Raw genomic sequence first — 6,000 nt, forward strand, 5'->3', positions numbered from 1 at the left:
TTGACTGATCAGAGATAGATGTGAATTTTCGTGATTCAAGATAAAGTAAATTCGCCCATTTTCTTTTGAAATTAATTGGTTCTCTCTCGGTGTATCTGTGGGGTGGTAGAAAACTTCTAGATAGGCAGCCAAAAGCTAACGAAAACTACAATTTTGTCCCAAGGCCTTGAACAAATCTGTCTGCATTGAGTGTGTTAATGTCCTCAAGATTTGTAAATGTGTAATTTCTGTATTTGTGCTGCATTTTCTACAAAACAATTTGTGGTATAGGATCAAGAATTTTTATAGATGATATATAAAGAAAATACCATAACAAAGAATGTAAGATTTTATTCAAAATAAATGTTTGTATCTGATCAAAATAAAGGGAGTTATATATATGCATTTTCACATCTCTTAAATGAATAGATGTAAAGGAGGGCACTCTAGTGGAAGTCAAAGCACACTACATTACACACAATGAGCTTGTAGACTAGAACACTTTTCTATTTTTATTCAAAGACACAGTGTAGTAGTATGATTTTGTGATTTTGTCTACAATTGCTCACAAAATGCCAGCATCACCATGAAACCTTCTCCATTCAGAGCCTGGAGCAGCAGGTATGTTCTACTATCCCACAACATTATCCTTAATTGTCAGCATTTTATACATTTGCATATACGTGCTCATCAGGTTTGACAAAGCCAATCTCTGTAACCTGAATCAGTGAAATACCCCCTGGCTGGGCCTAAAGGAGACACAATATGGGTCAGTGACCTTTCTCTGCAGGCCCGGGGGTCTTTTTGTCCTGCAATGAGCCTGAGTGCCGCCACCCTTCCCCCCCAATGCCCAGACAGAGGCTAATGGGCACATCAGTCATTTCCAACAGCGGCCCAGTGAATATAAACAGCTCTGTTTACCACCGCAACATTTTGTGTTGTCTATGGCCACTGCCCCGTGTCTAGGCCATGGCCCTTCCTTCATCATCAGCTTGGAGGTAGGAGGGATTCTCCTCACCACTGGAATTGAAGATCGGGTTAAGAGTGTGTGTGTGTGTGTGTGTGTGTGTGTGTGTGGGGGGGGGGGGGTCTCAGGGTGATTCTCATGTTTTGAGAAGGTTTTGCTTCATTACTCCTCTGTGCTAAGATAAAGACAGCCAAGATAGTATTCATCAGGGATCTAATGAGCACAATTTAGGTTGTACTCAAGATATTTCTGACAAATTACACACTTTGAATTAAGCCAAGCAAACATGCTGTATCCGCAGGAAAGATAAGGTCACTAAAACAAGTCAATGCACAAAGGTTGTCTATTGCTTTCCTCATTTGGACGACATTTTAAAGGCTGTAAACTGTATTATGTTACCTCTCACTCGACAGACCGGTCTGCCTGCCTCACTTTTCAGTGCTGGTCTGGTTCAGCTCGCTCAGCATCCAGACTGTGTTGCTCAGTGTCAACAGGGGGAATGCTTTCCTGCACAAATATCTGCACCTCATAAATGTCTCGCCCTCTGCTCGACCCTGTCTGGCCTCTGACTGTGAGGGGGTTGAACAGGGGACAGGCAGCCTGGTGTGTGTGTGTGTGTGTGTGTGGGTGTGTGTGTAGCAGGATGGTTGAGGTGAGGTCTTGGGTCTTAACAAGGTGCTGGGAAAAGAGAGCAGGACAAACAGATCATTCAGACCAAGGGCGTTTTTTAAAGAGGCATGAGCTGCTACAAGAAGCTAACAGTTGCGTTGGCTAATACAAGTAGATACTGCTCAATAAAAAAAAAAGAAAATGTATATCGGAAGAAAGTAAAATATGTGTTTAAAAGTAGTTCATAGTTGTGATTTATTTTCTAATATATGCTACGCTACGTTATGCATATGTCGCTTTACTGCCCACAATACAATGGTAGGGTATTGAAGATGAAATGTGAAGCTCATCATTGGACCAATGCAATGTCAATATTGTACCATGGTTGTTGATTGGTAACAACCTAGGGAAAGGTTTTGGCCAATCACAGATTAGTATTAAAAAAATGTATTACATTAAAAAGGTGCAAAATACAGAGATTGGGAGCAATTTGATTGCCTCTCAACATGACGACGGTGAGTCATATGGCTCAAGGCTTTTAACAGTTCTAGCAGTGCAAACAACGCCAAAAGTGCTGACAGAGCTAACAGTGTTTACTTGAGGGGGAACTGGAGGGTGGTTGCTACGCTTCCCAACGATGCAGTCAGTCGGGACGGCTATATCAGTTGTAAACCACTATATGAGACCAGTGCACACCGGCGGCCGTGAGCTAACCCGTAGGGCACGCTCACATGTACGAATATGCACTAAAGGCACTCGAAGCCAGCCTGGCTGTGTCAACAAAGCAAGGAGAAGCTTGGATAACAACACACACGAGTGCAACCTCATTCTCTGCTCAGGTTATTACGCTACTATATCTTTACATGGCAAATAGTTGTTTGCCGCTATATCTAGCTCTGAATATTGAATGTAACACCTTTAAAATGATATAAGAGGTCCCACTCCAAAATGAGGTCAGCAGTAGCCCGTCCTCCTCTGCCCCCCACCACCACTTTCTAGCCTGCCCTGCCTTTTTGAAACATTCTAATCTGAATTTCAACAACAGATTGTTTCCAAAGAAGAGAAAAAAATATATTTTTATATTATGAGATTGGTAATGTTTTATTTCAAACTTTCTCTTTTTTATATTTTGATCCGTCTTGCCTCTCAAAGATGGAGGAGGAACCACCTTCTCTCCCCCTCCTCTTTTCCAAATATCATCTTTTTCTCAGTTTTTTGCAGGAGACAAAGATCCTAAAAATGCAGCTTGCTTGTTTGTATGTCATAAAAAAGTCATAGTATAGTATGTCAAAAAGTTAAAAAAAAGTCATAGGATACCATGTCGAAAAGAGTCATAAAAAGTCATAGTATAGCATGTCGAAGGAAGTCATAGTATAGAAAGTTAGAAAAAAGTAAAAAAAAAAGTCATAGTATAGCATGTCGAAAAAAGTCATAGTATAGAAAGTTTGAAAAAAGTAAAAAAAAAAGGTCATAGTATAGCATGTCGAAAAAAGTCATAGTATAGAAAGTTTGAAAAAAGTAAAAAAAAAAAAGTCATAGTATAGCATGTCGAAAAGGAGTCATAGAATAGCGTGTCGAAAAAAGTCATACAAAGTCATAATAAAGTATGTCGAAAAACGTCATAAAAAGTCATAGTATAGCATGTCGAAAAAAGTCATAAAAAAATCACCAGAGTCCTGAAATAAGGAGCTTACATTAAAACTGCATGAAGAACGTACAATGACACCGACAGCCAAGATTGGAACACAGGCCCAATCTAGTTCAGACAGCAACGCTAACCACTACACCAACTTGTATATTCAGTAAGGCACAGTCATGAAACATTCATAAAAAATTCATAGGATAGCATGTCAAAAAAAGTCATATAGTATGTCGAAAAAAGTGTACCTCTCTCAGGCAGGGAGGTACACAGCATTTATGATCATTATCTTGTGACGCTCTAAGTCATAACATCCATAAAGAAAATGGCAGTAAATGTGTCCTAGTAAAGAATGTCATGAAAAGGCATAGTATAATGTACTATGAAAAAAATGTCAAAAAATGTAATATTATAGTGTTACAACCTGGCTCAAAGGCTGCAACATAAATAGGAGACCAGACAAGTTAAAAGTAATCAATTAGCACATTTATTTCAAGAATACATTAATGAAACAAAACAAACATGGAGAGTCAGTAATCAGTGATGTCAGCATGTGTGAAAATGTCTGGAGCAAACAAAACAAAACAGCAGCCGTGTCAGCCAGGGAAGAGATCGTTCATGTTCAGGTGAAGAGACTAGACTCGTTCGAGATGAACTGCGCCCAGACTGGAAAGTGGACAAGAGCAGACGGGATCCATAAAAAGTAATTGTATAGTATGTCTGAAAAAAGTCATAGTATAGTCATAGTACACTTCTTGTAAGTCGCTTTGGGTAAAAGCGTCTGCTAAATGACTAATGTAATGTAAAGTAGTATGTCAAAAAAAGTCATACCATAGTATGTTGAAAAAAGGCCATAGTAGAGTATGTCGAAAAAAAATCTACCTACAGTTGTGGTCAAAAGTTTACATACACTTGTAAAGAACATAATGTCATGGCTCTCCTGAGTTTCCTCGTTATTTCTACAACTCTGATTTTTCTCTGATAGAGTGATTGGAAGAGATACTTCTTTGTCACAAAAAAACCATTCATGAAGTTTGGTTCTTTCATGACTTTATTATGGGTTAACAGAAAAAGTGATCAAATCTGCTGGGTCAGTAAATGTGTCCTACTAAAGTATGTCATTAAAACTAAAAAGAAAAATGTAACATTATAGTGTTTTGTATATATATATATATATATATATATATATATATATATATATATATATATATATATATATATATATATATATATATATACACACATCTATGCACTTCTTAATTGGGATACGTTGGACTAATGCTTACACCTGTGTTGAATAGACACATATGCCAACTCACAGCCAAATAGCTGCCTGTGTGCTGCTTGTGGTGGCCCAGATCCAGCCATGCCACCCCTAATCCATTTCTCTGTTACTCATTAAAAGTGGCTTGTAAAGATTCTGTATCAGCTATGCTGAAAGAGCTTTTCACAGTATTACATGAGATTACTGTTGCTTCTCCCTACATATGTTGCTCACAAACGGATGTAATATTTCCACCCTGTTTACATAGCTGACAAAATAACAAATGCATGACTTATTAGGGTCTTCTTGCTCTTTTTGTTTGTGGGTTAAATTGTGTCAAGTCACCTTTTATCCAAAAATCATCCCTTTAACACTTTTCCATATCTTTCCTTCCGTTGTGTGATGCCACCGTAATGTGTCCTTGAATGAATAAACATGGAAAATGAAAAGAATGGAGATGTCCAAAAAGGAGAAATCAGCATGCTCATGAGTATACAATTTAAGGAGGATGGTGGTAATTTTTCCCCACAAGAGTTTAGGTTTCGAGAAAAAGGAGATTTAATAGCCATGTGGTCTGCAGCCATCTCAGATATACGTATATCTGGCCTAAACTGCTCACTCAAACTTTACCTGGCTTAGCAGCAATCACAGAGTACTGCGTGATCAGGAGATGGATGCAGTTTGTAAATTGTAAAAATGTTCACATCATAGACCCTTCTGTCTGCTTCTCTCGGAAATCGCTTTTTTGTTTTCTAAAAATTAGATAATATTAAAGTAGGGAGTGCAGTTGTGACAGTGTGAGCTCTATGGTAACTCTTGACAGCTTGAAGCAGTAGCAGCGGGGGGCGGGGCTTAGCAAAGGGTCAACTGACCTCAACACCTATGTGAAACTGGGTTTTATCTAACATGTATGGATGTCTTCCTGTGTCCAAAACGATAATGTGCCAACAGCCGCAGTACTGTCCACAAAACTCTACTGACCGAACAGCGGGAAAAGTTACAGCCTGTCATATAAGGGGTCAGGTGCCTTCTCGCACTATCCCATTTGTAAGCGCAGGACAGCTGGAAACGCTCTTTATCTCATGAATAACAAAGAAAGGCCTTTGGCAATCAGCTGTGAGCTCAATTAATCAGTTGCACGCAAAATCTTATCAAATTAAGGCTGCGTGTGGTTGAACATTAACCCAAAGACTAGTATTCAGATTTCCAATGTGAGAAAGTGGAATTGGTCTTCAAGGTAGCAGGTATGATTCTTGTCTCAACTCTTGTAGGTACCTGTCAGGTCGGGTATTGTTTGGAAACCTGAAGCTGGTATAGAAAATTACTGTTTCATTCTTCAATACACCCTCCTTTCTTTCCGCGCCCTCTACGTAGTGGTGTTTGTGCATTCCTGTGTCGACAACCCCTCCTTCTAGTTCTCTGGGGTGTTTACCCCCTTTCACGGCAGCAGGGAAGCAGCTCCCGCCATCCCATCTCTGTTTACATTGCTCTTCTCCTCTATTTACTCTGTGCTCCAGCGCCCTGGCGCACCGCGCTCCAAAC

Source organism: Cebidichthys violaceus, unplaced genomic scaffold, assembly GCF_023349555.1.
Source record: "Cebidichthys violaceus isolate CVI_PGR_0920_01 unplaced genomic scaffold, fCebVio1.0.p SCAF_23, whole genome shotgun sequence".
NCBI lineage: Eukaryota > Metazoa > Chordata > Actinopteri > Perciformes > Stichaeidae > Cebidichthys > Cebidichthys violaceus.